Genomic DNA, 15,426 nt, shown 5'->3' with positions numbered 1-15,426 from the left:
TGAGCTTCATGAAATAGTACTGGTGTCTTGTGAAGATCAGATTTTCAGGTTTCTGCAGATCACTCTAGCTTGAAACTGTAGTTGTCTTTAAATGACTCCTTTCTCCATATTTATCTCCCATTGACAAGTCCTAGCTCCCATGCTTCTGTAATAGTCTCTCTCTATTACTACTGTCATTGTCTCAATAACTCTTTCCCCAGAGTACTTCTGTGCCCTACTAAAATAACAAATAATGTAGCCTTTTTCCTTCCCTAATAAAGATTTGCAAGCCTATAAACAGCCCAAGGATGGATTTTGTATAGCCTAGATATATTCACCATCCCACTCTGCATGCTTTTTATGCTGTGCCTCGGTGATATATGGATGGATTTTAATTGCTCAGGAGCCTCCAGACAACATGAGATCAGGGTCCATTTCTAATCAGCCTTTCCAGCAACTGCATTTGTCCAAGACTGAATGCTTTATGTGTGTCCCAAGCAAGATTAATCCATATACACCTCAGTCAAGATTCATTTGCTTCAACTTTTATTATATTTAAATATTTGACATCGGAGCACAGCATTTCCAAGGTATAATGATAGAAAAATGAGGAATTGACAGGTATTCCTTTCTTTGCATAGTTCTGATATGCACAAATTTCAGCTGCCACAATTTAGTAAGTAACACCAGTCTACCAATAACACTGTTCAACTTTCAACGATCACTGTATTAACTGTGAGTCATTGTATCAGGTACAAACTTCGAGGCTAGCTCTCAGTCCACAAATCATTATGTAAATAACAGGTGCCATCATGATCAGGGACCAATCATGTCACTTCATTCAAGATCTGTCAGTGATTGGTCACTGCACATCTGTCATTCGATTCAACCACAGAAAGCAGAGGGTGTACTTGAGTTACCTCCTTGTCTCCCAGTGATAACCCAGTTGATGTATTACAAAAATGGATAATAAAAAGAGGAAATTGGCCAACAAGGATAAAAGTGCAGCAAACAAATGAAGAATGATAATGCTGGCAGTGAGATACGAATCGGGCATAAATGAGGTATAGAAGAAATAGCTGGCTGTAAGGATGTTGATATGGCCCCAGTTGGAGAGAATCTAGGTGGGCAGCCAGAAGAACTTAGCAAAGGGGAACTTGACTCAAATGAAGAAAGTGGTTGTGACATAAAGGATGAGGATGTCCCTGAAGAAGTGATGCTGGCAAAACACTTCACCTTAAAGGAGCTCCTGGAGATAGTTCGCATCATTGAGAGCACAAAGGATAAAATGTTGGAAGCATATCCAAACTTAGAAGGAAGCGTGACAATTCTCCAAGACTTAGAAAAAATGGTAGCTCTGTATCCTATTATGGGACAAGAAGAAGGCAAGCACTATTTAAACAACTGCTTGATAACCTTTTTTTGTGTGTGTGTGAGGAAGATCAGCCCTGAGCTAACATCCATGCTAATCCTCCTCTTTTTGCTGAGGAAGACCGGCCCTGAGCTAACATCTATTGCCAATCCTCCTCCTTTTTTTCCCCAAAGACCCAGTAGATAGTTGTATGTCGTAGTTGCACATCCTTCTAGTTGCTGTATGTGGGAAGCGGCCTCAGCATGGCTGGAGAAGCAGTGCGTCAGTGCGCGCCCAGGATCCGAACCAGGGCCGCCAGTAGCGGAGCACGTGCACTCAACCGCTAAGCCACGGGGCCGGCCCTGATAACCTTTTTTTACAAAGAAATAAAACCCTCTAATTCTCAATATTTTTAATGGTTTAAATTACAGTGTAAGTAATTTTGGTTTTTTATTTTTTAGTACATTTAAAACTAACATTAAGAGAGTTTTTAACATTTTGACAAAATTTTTATGTCACAGAGCAATTATAATTTTCTCCTTTGATTGTCAGTAAGATCACCTTGCACAGTTTTAGTTTATATAGTCATTTTTCACAGTCCCATACTGTGCAAAATGAGGACTGCTTTTGTATACACACACACACACATACATACACACATCTGTGAATGTGTGTATGTATGTGTGGTCATGGTGTGTGTGTATTTGGTGGTATCACTCTTGGGAGATAAAAATTACAAATCCTTTCAGCTGAAATTTAGATATAAAGTTTTAGTAGTCATTTTTTTTTTTTTAATTTTCATTTTATTTTATTTTTATTTTTCCCCCCAAAGCCCCAGTAGATAGTTGTATGTCATAGCTGCACATCTTTCTAGTTGCTGTATGTGGGACGCGGCCTCAGCATGGCCGGAGAAGCAGTGCGTCAGTGAGCAGCCGGGATCCGAACCCTGGGCCACCAGTAGCAGAGCGCACACACTTAACCGCTACGCCACGGGCCGGCCCCTTAGTAGTCATTTTTAAAATGACTAAGCCCACAAATATTTTACACCCAAATTATAGATTACTAAAAGAAAAAGTCATAAAAAGCGATAATTTTTGGCAAAAAGATTATACTATACAAACATAATTGGAGCTACTCAGAGCTTATCTTTTTATTCAAATATTTTTCAATAGACTTTTTGTTTTTGGTAAGATAATATCTGTTGCCAATCTTCCTCTTTTTGCTTGAGGGAGATTGTCCCTGAGCTAACATTCGTGTCCATCTTCCTCTGTTTTGTATATGGGGTGCCCCCACAGCATGGCTTGATAAGCTGTGCAGTGTGTAGGTCTATGCCTGGATCTGAACCTACGAACCCGCAGACGCCGAAGTGGAGTACACGAACTTAACCACTACACCACCAGCCGGCCCTTCAATTGACTTTTAAAGTGGTTATACAGTCAAGTACTGAGCTTGTATCTCTTCGGAAAGTTTCCCCCAACCTCTCTGGCAAGTACAAATGACATGACAGTACAGCGGTTAACACTTTCTGATCCTCCCGCCAAAAAGAACATTAAGTGGTTTCAACGAACAATGTAATTCAGCCACTCATTCTGAAATACTCTATGTGCAATCAGTGGCCTCCTAGAAATAGAATCCTTAGCACATTTCATCTGCCATAATTTTGTGACTCGATTGTCCTGGTTTCTTATAGATATGAACAAACCACACTCAATAATGGAATGCATAACGCAATTCATTGTGTAAATAAAACATAATTTTGCTGTGATATTGAGGCTTTGCAGAGCAGGATGTTGCCAATCTTTATTTTCAAGGTTAACTGCCAAAAGTTATTCATCTGTATATGTATATGCTACTTTAAAAAAGACAAAACAGGGGCCAGCCCAGTGGCATAGTATAAAGTTCGCACACTCTGCTTTGGCAGCCCGGGGTTCGCAGGGTCAGATCCAGGGCACAGACCTACACATTGCTCATCAAGCCATGCAGTGGCAGCGTCCCACACACAAAGTAGAGGAAGATTGGCATGGATATTAGCTCAGGGCCAATCTTCCTCACATACACATACACACACAAAAACCCTCTTGTGGTACTCAAAATTTTATCCACATATACAATGAATACTCTTTAATCTATATTGGAGAGTGGAAGATTTAAATTATTCAAACATTCTTAATAATACAGAGCTACTCTACATGAATCTTCAAAGATTAGCAAGTTTCACAGAAATAGGAACCAATAACATTGCTTTCAGTATAATTCTTAATGAATTTGAAGATATTTTATGTTATTCTTCGTGAAGAATGGCAACTATAGACCTCAGGAAATACAATGCTGGTTAAGGGGTATTTCTGGCTGAAGGGAAAAGACAGCCAGATTTCAGAATGTACTGTTTATACAAAATGTTCTTTAATTTGAAGCAACTGCTATTTCAAAAGATTTATGTGGTTTAAGAGATTTTGCCCAACTGTCATGAGAAAAGTCAAAAACATCCAACTGGGTCAGACTCCTGGTTAGACCACATGGGGCCCAGTGTGCTCTGAGGAGGTCTCCCCTCTAATACCACCCTGAACAAGTAACATATGCCCCCCATGCCAACACCTACTTTACTCCAAACTCACTCTTAACCTATCCTCTCTTAAGTTATTCCCCGAACATGAGTGAATTTCAGATTGCATCAGCACCTGACAGCAAGAAGATCCATATATAAGTCTTTACTTTGTAAAATGCATTTTCCTAATTTCTACTTAATTTATCTCTTAAAGATTCAAGGGGTAGGTCCTGGTTCTCATATTCCAGACTTGCTACAGGAACTGTCTGCTTTTTCCAATTCACGGTCTTATAAGCAGCAATCAAATCCCATTTGACACTTAGCTTAAAAACAGGCAAGTTACTAAATTTATGGTTTGTATATTGAAACTTATCCCCATTTACACTTTACATGCATAACTCTGTAAGGCCCAGGAAGTGTGAATTTTTTGTGAGGTAGTCAAGAAGTTACGATAAAGAACCGGAGTCAGCAATCCTGGGTCCGTTGAGTAACAGTTGCATGATATTTATACTCACATAAACTCTATGCATCTCAGTTTCTTATCTGTAGAATGGCTATAATAGTAATTTTACTATTTATAATAGTAATTTATAATGAGTATATAGCACAGTGTTGTTGAGAAGATTAAATTAGATGACATATCTTTATACTGACATATGGCATATGACAAACACTAAAGTATTGTCAACTATTATGAGAACAACTACATAATTTATCACCAAATCTGGAAGTTTTGTCTGGGACAAACGCCAAACCAGATAGTATGTGAGGCTTAAAATAGAATTGTCCCAGGAAAACCAGGATGTATAGTGACTCTAGTTATTATTATATTGTTGTTTTAATTTTTTTACTTATGACAACTGCAATTAACCTTTCTACTCACCTATTTTTACATCTTTTTGTTAGTGTATCCCAACCTATCCAAGATGGCAAATATGAGAACCATAACATGGCATTAGCAAGTGAAGTGGGATGGTATAATATATCCACAGTCTCCATGGATATGCAAGTGATTGCTGGAGTCGGTCAGCCCCAGTGGTACAATGGACATAATGATGGCAGTAGCTCAATTCATCATGGCTGGCACAAAAGTGGGCGACCCATTTTCTAGACCCAAGTCCTTTATTAGTAATCTTCCTAACCTTTTCAAAGCCTTCATTATCGTTACTTTTATTTATACAAATTTAGGGCTATGAGAGTTCAGTTGCAACTCATGTTATTATGTGAATTCCAACTGATAGTTACGTGCTTTTCACATAAACTCAATGGTTCTTGTGAAAGTAATTCTTCCCAGAGTGAAATAATTCTTATCCATGAACCTCATTGTGCTCTTCAGATTAAACATTTTCTTATTCTTTATAGCTACAAACTCTAAGAAACATGATGGCATTTTTCTTCCTGGAGCTAGAAAAATGTAATAAGAAACCAAGCACTTTTAGGCAACGATGATGCTAGCAGCTGGATTATGTCAAAATTCCTGCATTTATTACTTTAGATTTACCAACAATTATGGACATTTTTTAAACCAGCTTTCAGAGTTTGACATATTTTACTTCTGTAATCAGAGTATACTCCAAACAGATGGATTAAGAAAATGAGGCTATTCACTTGTGAATGACAGTTGGGGGCAATTGAGGGACAAGTGAGTGTTCAAGGTACTAGGCTGCTGAAAATTTCCTCCTTATATACAAAGTTTTGGAGTTGAAGAAGCATCACCATTGTATTTTTCCAACCAGCAGGAATCATTTTCATTACTGTAGTGTATACAGTAGTGCCAGACAAGGACAAAAGAAACATGGCGTCAGCTATTGTTTTCACTTCATTTCTCTGGGGTTCAGCGTTCTTTCCTTAATATGAGAGAATTGGAGTAGATAACCTTCAAGTGTGCTTTATCCATAATTCTGTGCTTCTAGGGCCATCTTGCCAATTTAGGAGAAACTAGTCATACTTCTGGAAAAATAAATCTTGCAAATGCATGATGCATCAGAGAAAATTGAAAGAATAGAGAGAAACTCATATGAGTCAAAATCCATCCCCTCTGTAATCATACAGCATCCCCATGGTGTTGTACCTGTGCTTGAGTATGTTTGTGATAGGAACTCTAAGCATTTTTACTTAAGATCAAGGTCAACGGTGGCCACAGTGTGTCAGTTGTCCTGAGTTAGTCTTAGTACTAAGGAGTCAACTGCATACATTATTTTGTGTGTGCCTCAGAATCTTTCACATCTTAGAACCTTGGCGTTTCTTAGAGTCACTTGATACTTCTGCCTCAATTTCTCAAATTCAGTCATTATACGGTTAGTTATACAGGAAGATACACTTGGCATATAGACAGTCCGTCATTCACTGCAATATGACTGGTTTAGTTTTAATGGAAGTGTTGATGAAGTTGGTTTCAACCAGAATGCAATAAGATTGGTTCAACTGGGTGTTATGTTGGAAGATTAAGCAGAAAGGGAACTTTTCTTCCCTTGGCAGACTTTAATGTATCTTGTTGGAAGATTAAGCAGAAAGGGAACTTTTCTTCCCTTGGCAGATTTTAATGTATCTTTTTCTCTAAACCTCTGATCTCTGAGACTAAGCATTCGTTTTATTGCTGTATAATGTCTTGCTTTCTTTTTTTCATGTAAATGCCATCACCCTGACCTTTCTTTCAGAATCGTTAGTTGTGTGTTACTTATCTTGAACATATTTTTGAGTTGTATTTAAATCCCATGATAAAAAAATTTCATAGCACCTTATCTTGAAGCTTTTGCCAAATGTCCTCCTCAGACCCTCAGATTAGTGAAGAACTTAAACATTGCAGTCAGAGATCTATTCTTTAGAAGCTAGGCCTCAGATATGTAAGTCACAAGAGACGAAAGTAGAGTCACGAACTCATCCCCAGACACCTATCAAAGGTGAAGAAAAACAGGACTAAGTTGTATTAACATCCAGGCCAAAAAGATTCCAGAGGAGGTTACTCAGTGTCTGCCAAGACCTTAGAGCTTCATTGCATGTTCCACTAGGAACACTTAAAATTCGAACTGAAGGAAATTTTAATATGATTGTAGCTACAGAACAAATATTTTATACCTCCAAGAATAATATGCTTTTTTGGTACATTGACATATCCTGGCCTGCTTTACTGCATGACGAAGCTCAAGTTTCAGTGCATTAAATTTATGATGCCACTTGGGCCTGCCAAGGGGATTTAGGAAACAGACACATGATGTTCTAAGCTGAAATCTTGTTTTGAAAACCAATCCCGTTTTATGTAAAACTCAGCTATGTCCTTTGGTTTAAAAAGAAAAAAAAAAAAGCAATAAGTACTCAGCATTGTCCCCCTTTCCAGATCAGGGAGCTGAGGTCTGATTTATAATCAGCTGAGAATATGTAATTTTATCCACTGCAAGTTGGACTTCAAGTTTTATACCCAATTCGAGGTTTCATTCAGCTTTCTGTTCCGTGAATTGGATTCTGCGTCTATTTCTCACTTTCTTGCCAACTACAGCAACCTTGAAATATTTGCCTATTATAAAATTATGCTTTGCATAATAATTCCCAAAGAAAACCAAATTTGAACTTGGTCAGTCATTTGTGTTCATCTCTCTTTTTGTCAAGAATATCCTCACCTCGGTAAAAATAACGAATTTAATTTGGGTCACAGTACCAATACAAGACCCCAAGACTGGGAGACTTTTCCTGGTGTATCTGAAGCAAATGCTGCCAGAATTTCTAGATCCCTAGTCATATATTGTGGAATGTCTTTTGTTTCTCATTATTCAGCCTCAGGAGCCCTGGGGATATATAATTTTTATGTACTGAAAATCCTGAGAGCTAGAAAGTATTACAAAAGTGGAAGTTACTAGGCCTGGAGGAAAGAATGGAAAAAAGACTAAATAAAATATTTTTCTTTTGCTAGAGATCTAGAGAGATTAAGATAGAAATACTGACATCATAAGAAAAGATATATGCATCAACGCACAACACTTCAGATTAAAGAGAACTGGGTTTATTTGAGCTCTTGGGTATTTTCTCAAGGGTCTGACTGAATTGGAGGTCTCCTCTGAAAAAAGGAAAAACAAACCTTACTTTTGCAGCAAATAATTTTATTGTGTTTTGTTGCTAGATGAGGGTCTAGCACAGTGTCGGACACAATAATAAGTGCCCTTAAAAAATCTGTGTAATGTATGAATGAATATACCCAGTAGGGAAACACAGTATAATTAGAAACAGTCAAAACTAATATTGTCAACATTTCTTTTATTCAGTATTTTTTTTTTTCAGGTAATGTCAGCTTTGTCCATTCATTATAAAGTTCACATCAACATTTCTCCTAGTGGTTTACCATTCAATGATGACCGTGGCCTGAAACGTCATTTTTTTTTAGGGTTTGGAAAATACTAATTTTTTTTTTTTTTAATTTTTTGTTTATTGCAGTAACATTGGTTTATAACATTGTAAAAATTTCAGGTGTACATCATTGTACTTCTATTTCTGCATAGATTACATCATGTTCACCACCCAAATACTAATTACAACCCATCACCACACACATGTACCAAATTATCCCTTTCACCCTCCTCCCTCCTCCCTTCCCCTCTGGTAACCACCAATTCAATCTCTGTCCCTATGTGTTTGTTTATTGTTGTTATTATCTACTACTTAATGAAGGAAATCATACAGTATTTGACCTTCTCCCTCTGACTTATTTCACTTTGCATTATACCCTCAATGTCCATCCACGATGTCACAAATGGCTGGATTTCATCATTTCTTATGGCTGAGTAGTATTCCATTGTGTACATATACCACAGCTTCTTTATCCATTCGTCCCTTGATGGGCACTTAGGTTGCTTCCAAGTCTTGGCTATTGTGAATAACGCTGCAATGAACACAGGGGTGCATGTACCTTTACAAATTGGTGTTTTCAAGTTCTTTGGGTAAATACCCAGCAGTGGGATGGCTGGATCATATGGTAGTTCTATCCTTGATTTTTTGAGGAATCTCCATACTGTTTTCCATAGTGGCTGCACCAGTTTGCACTCCCACCAGCAGTGTATGAGAGTTCCCTTCTCTCCACATCCTCTCCAACACATGTTGTTTCCTGTCTTGTTAATTATAGCCATTCTGACGGGCGTGAGGTGATATCTCATTGTAGTTTTGATTTGCATTTCCCTGATAGTTAATGATTTTGAACATCTTGGAAAATACTAATTTTTAAGAATTTTATAATTTCTTCTACACTTAGTAGCTGGAATTCTTTTGTATGGTGTAATTTTTTCCATTGGTCTGTTATTTTTTCCTGGTCCTTCATCAGTACCACACTGTTAATTACTGTGATTTGTGATATGTCTTTCTATCGATAGTAATGTCCCCTTCTTTCTCTTCTTTATAGAAATGATCATATCTATTCGTGAATGTCATTCTTCTATATACATTTTGAATTAGTTTGACAAGTTCTCCCAAAGATCTAGATGGATATTTATTTGCAGTTGCATTGACTATATAGATTAATTTGTGGAAATTATTGATATTACACTATAATGCTAAGTTATCCCATCTGTTAACGTAATATATCACTTATTTCTTTGTCAGGTCTTCTATAATAATCTTCCAACAGAACTTTAAATTTTGGCCGTAAAGGCCATGCGCATTTTTGGTAAGGCTAATTTCTAGATAATTGGTAGTATTTGTTACTTTGTAGATGATATTGAATTTTCTAGTATGTTTTATTTATTGTTTTAAAGATAATGTAAAGTTGTGATTCTTAGCCTATCTGAAAATAAATCATTGGGACAACTTTGTAAAAATGGGGATGCTCGGATCCCATCCCTGATCAATTCAATTGGAATAGAGTCTACATTAGAGTGCTTATGTGTTTGTGGTGGTTATATCTCTTGATATGTTGTGCCCTATTTTTTTTTTTTGAGGAAGATTAGCCCTGAGCTAACATCTGTTGCCAATCCTCCTCTGTTTTGCTGAGGAAGATTGGCCCTGGGCTAACATCCCTGCCCATCTTCCTCTACTTTATATGGGACACTGCCACAACATGGCTTGATAAGCGGTGCATAGGTCCCCTCCCGGGATCCAAACCTGTGAACCCTGGGCCGTCAAAGCAAAGCACGCAAGCTTAACCACTATGCCACCAGGCTGGCCCCACGTTGTACCTTTTAACAGTGTATAATATCCTTATTGTCACTTATGATGCTTTTTGCTTTAAATTTTATTTTGTCCTATGTTAAGATTGTTACATTGGCTTTTCAAATTTCCATATTTCTGATATATATTTTCATTCTTTGATTTCATACTTTCCGTTTCCTATTGTTTTATTTTTCTTGCGAATGATATACTGTAGAATGTTCTTTTTAAAGACATCTGAGAACCTCTATCTTTTGAGTGTTTTTACCCATTTATATTTAATTTATTCTTACCCATTTATTAACTCTAATTACTCCTATATCTGTCATCTTATTTTGTATTTTGGTGTGTGTGTGTGCGTGTGAAACTTTGAGCACCCTGAGTTCCATGGCCAGCCAGCAAATACCAGCTGAAGCTTATGACTGCAATGGAGGAGGTGACACTTTTCTCAAGCTACCCTGATGACAGCTCCTGGATTGGTGTGACTCAGGGCAATGTGGGAAAGAGAACAGAACACAACTAGCATGCTCTCCAACTTAGTCCACTTTAGTTGACTATTTCCTTCCTATCTGGGGACTTGTTTCCTTTCTTATCTTTCTTAAATAGCTTTTAAGTTTTTCCTGTGAATACCTTAGGGCCAATGATTCTCTACTGCACATTATAACCATCTAGGGGCTATTTAAGAAATACCAACTTTGTAGTGTCACCTTAAGGGACTCCAGTTTAATTGATATAGAATGAGATCTGGGAATTGATATTTTTATAAAGTCTCACCACCCCTGGGGATTCTAAAGTACAGCCAGGGTGGAGAGCCACCACATTACAAATATCATTTTCCATGATTTGTAATGTTTACCCAACACAAGGAACAAAAGCCTAGTCCTGAGTGTGTGCTCTTCCTGGAGAGGTTTGGAAGCTTCCTACATGTGGAGAGCTGTTTGTGGGGCTGTGAGTAACAGCGTTCTGGACCCAGCTAACAAGCCCCAGATAGCAATTGTGAGTACAATGGAGAGAGTGCTATCCTGCTCAGACCATTATAGGAACTTCCGGATTGCCCTCAACCAGGGCAACATAGGGGAAGGGGTTTAGAAAAAGGCACAAGGGGAACTTTCTACCTAAGCTCATGCTCCATATTGTCTTTCCCTGGTCCTCTCCCACTCTGGGCTTCTTTCCCCCAACCCGGGCACTTAACCTCCTTCTTCCGAGGGTCTCTTATAGGATTTTTTTTGAGGTGTCCACTGAGTCTTGAAACTCTGTCAACCTCTCCCGTGTGCTCTCTAGTATTGAATGCTTGGTTTGAGACCAGCATTTTCCCTTAGTTCTTTCTTCTGTTCCGTACTGCCTTTGTTCATCTGCTATTATAGGTTTACATGTCGAAATGTCTTCTAGACTAGACTGTAATCTTCTTGAAGGTCAAAGCCTTTATCTCTGATAATTACTGTTTACTCTTGCCCAGGGTGATGCTTGACTTGGTGCATAAAATTATCTTTTTTCATTCCTATTATCTTCAAATAGCGAGGCTCTCCATCTTAAACAGCTTTGATTTTACAAGTTCCAATAAAAATATTTAAAGAAATATTAAGAAATAACACATACATTAATTCAAAGGATATATAGAAATGTTTTTAGTCATTTAATAGGAAGTGTGTCTGTAATTTCAATTTTGTTATGGGTTCTAAATACTTAAAATGAGCTTGTGAGTATCAACCTATTCTTAGCATGCTACGTTTATTACTGTTGACACAAATCATCTGATGCGTTTATTCTGGAAAAATCATATTTTATAAAAAACATACAACTCTAAGACATTTTAGTTTCCTGGCTTATTCCTACATACTGTTTTTATAATACCTAAAGTTCTGGCAGTAAATAGAGTCTTATAAAGAAAGTAAAATCGTTGAGGGTGTTTTATTACACCTTAGGATACAGAAAGGGAAAAACAAGGCCAAGCCTTGGAGGGACTAAACCAAGTGCAGGGCATAACAGGATCCTCAGAAAACAGGGTCTGATGACTTCAATTAGTCACAGAGGATGAAGAGGGAAGGTCGGAGTGCACGGTAAACAAGGCATCTTGCAACAGGCTTTAGAGCATGCCTGGAGTCAATTACATGCCCGAAGACTCGAAAGTTATCCTTGTGGAACAATCAGCCTGAGAGAAGAGTCTGTCTCTGCTAGGAGATGCTTTTCAGTTTATTTGCTAAAATATCAGAAAATAGCTATAAATATAAAATAATTTTAATTTATAACATCAGTATGAGATATTAACCTCAATTTTCCTTAGAAAGAGTATAAAAGGTAAACTTCACCTATCTATAATAGCATATGCATCATGTTGTATTAGTTTGAAGCATTAAATACCTTTTTAAATTCAAAGGAAACACGTTTAAAGTGAATAAATTAATTTTATGTGAATTTTGTATTCATTAAATTTCTGATGGCCAATGGAACATTGGGATTTAAAGTTTGTTGATGTTCTAGAATTGAAATAATTTAAGCTTTACACATATTTTTAAGACATTCAGAAGTAAAACAATATTGTGTATCTAACTGGCTAGTGAACTGAGCTAAAGGATTTTAAAGTCAATTTAAAAAGGAATTCAGAGATATAAATCACCATGGCCAATGCCCTGCTTTCAATTAACGAATGAAAAAACCCTGTAGAAAATCTACAGACTCCTATTATAGAGAATGCCCTGAAATAGCAATTGTTCCATAATTTTATATTAAACAATAAGACATTGTCTTGATAAAATTTGAATATTTTAAACAAAGTAGAATACCACCCCCATCTTTTGAACGGCTATTACAGCTGTTTTCTCCAGAATAAGGAGTCTATTGTTTTATAAACCAGATATGTCTGGAGCTATCTACAAGGCTGAAAAGAACCAGATAGTGAGTGAACAGTTCATTTATAATCCCAGCAAGTCAGTTTATTGATGAGTCAGTAGTCCTTCAATGCCCTGAATTGAAAAACTGGGTATTTTTTCCTCAGATGATAGATGTGTCTGTCTCCAGACTCAGAATTTGCCTAAAGCTCTTAAGTTAAATGATAAGTGTACATACTTTATCAGTTAGGAAAAGCACGTTTGAAGGCTCAGACCATCAGTTCTCTGATGCTAGCCACTTCTTTAGTTTCTGTTTTAGATTAGTCTTCTGAAAAATGATGAGCTAGAGTTTGTATAAATTATACGATGGCTTTCTTCTATCTCTATAATTCTATAGCACTACCGGAGGATCTCATTCCACAAAAACAGTCACTGGCATTATTCATGTTGATCAAAAATTGGCCAGAGATATATTGTTCTCAAACTGAGCTGCCTTGTGAATAGACTCAGCACTAAAATTGGGACTTAAGTAGAGTGTATACTCTTGTCAACTTTCAGTCAAAATCAAGAGTAAAATCAAAAGTTGTCTGAAAACATGAGGTGATCCCAAATCCAAGGGTGTCTATATTGACTTGTAGTCACTATGCTTAGCGATGAAAAGAAATAAGTTTTATTATAGACATTAAGCTGAATCCACAACTTGATCAACACAACCACTACTGTGTCTCGTTGAGATTATAACCATTTATGAATTATTGACAAATAATTCCATGGATGGTAATCATTGATCAGTTTCTCCATTTATTTGAATGTCATTGCTGCAGGTGTTTTCAGGACTCATAGTGGGAGTGGCCCAGACTGAAGAAGCTGCCAGCCTGGGCCTGGTGTGTGCTCTGTGCATCAGCTCTTCACAGGTGGGCCACAGTGTGTGCTGGCTACACTGATTCCCAATAATTCAGGCACACGAGATGTAATACAACCAAAGCTTTCATCTAGATTTGAATGAAAGTTAAACTAACATTTTGGCATAAAGATCTCAAAAATAGTCTCTTTGCATTCCTGGTCTGGCTTACCACATTTTCCAGTTTTGAGTAGGATCAGACTAAAATAATCTGCATAAATAGCATGCTAACCCAAAAGAAAACAATTATCCAGTGCCATAAATCTCACAACAAGAATTTTGCTGGCAAAGTTTTGCGAATTTCATTGATATATGAGGACCTTGGGCGAGGTATCTGGATAGGGTGGCATTTATCAACCATTGCAAAAAATAAAAGGAGAATTAAAACACTAGAAATATTCATTACAAAATTAGTAGACACTATGAGGTGTTACTAATCTTTAAAATAATTCCTCTCTTTGGGGAGTATATTTTAAAATCGGTTTATTAGTTAAACATCACTTTTCTCATCACATCCATTCAAGCACAGATCCATTCTTTTCTTACAAAATTTATTTCATTCTGTATTGCTTGCCTTTATATACCTTTAAGTGCTCTTCTGACATAAATTTCATATTAATGTCCAAGCTATACCTCAAATATTTTTAGAGTCTTCTCATATAAGAAAACAATATTTGATGTGAAGAATTTTTTTGCCTTATTAAAGATTAATAACCAAACAGAGAACATCAAAAATACCTTCGGGGCTGGCCCCATGGCCTAGTGGTTAAGTTCAGCGTGCTCCACTTCAGCAACCTGGATTCAGTTCCCAGGCGTGGACCTACACCAATACATCAGCGGCCATGCTGTGGTGGTGACCCACGTACAAGACAGAGGAAGATTGGCAACAGATGTTAGCTTAGGGGAAATCTTCCTCAGCAAAAAAAAAAAAAAAAAAGACTTTTAAGATAGAGTTTGATATATACATTGATATATACATTTTGATATATACATTTAAAAATAAACAAAAAAGTGTCATAAAAATTACTCTTAAAATTAAACTACAAATATATGTCAATAGAAAGAAGTTAATATAATAATTGACTAATGTGAACTATATCTAAGTAGTATATATCTATATGCTATATATGTCTATTTATGGTATATAACTATGTATACTATATACAGTGTGTAACTATGTCTATCTAATTATTCTATATCTAGCACTTTATTTTTTTATATTTTTATGATGTAATCTTTAAAATTAATTGCAATCAATGATTCCCCTACCCTCTTCCTGCTCTAGACCTGTTCCTCAGAAGTGAGCACTTTTACCTCTTTAGCTCTTGCTTCTGGAAAATAATATTCTTCTAGTGCTAGTTCTCCATCCATCATTTTAGCCGTTGACTATCTTTTGCCTAACAGATGAAATTTATCTGCTTTTTGTCAGACCTCCAGCCCCCCTCCTCCCATATTGGAAATATACATTTTTTCTCATGATTTAAATCCTTTTCTAAAATGTCTCTTTGTATCTATTGGTAACGCGTTCACTTCTTATTTCATGTTCCCTCAAGTACAGATTAGCTCTCTGTTGCTGCACTTGTAAAGTATGGATGCAATCTCCCCCATCCTACCCCCCAGGCAGTTCTGTCTATAGTTGTGTATAAATCTTGTTCATTAAAGATCCAGGAGTGACTATGATTCCATGTCACTTCTGCTGCTG

This window comes from Ceratotherium simum, chromosome 19, assembly GCF_057802395.1.
Source record: "Ceratotherium simum simum isolate JZ-2026a chromosome 19, ASM5780239v1, whole genome shotgun sequence".
In the NCBI taxonomy this organism is placed as follows: domain Eukaryota; kingdom Metazoa; phylum Chordata; class Mammalia; order Perissodactyla; family Rhinocerotidae; genus Ceratotherium; species Ceratotherium simum.
The sequence above is the reverse complement of the archived record's forward strand: the minus strand, read 5'-3'. Positions refer to the sequence as shown.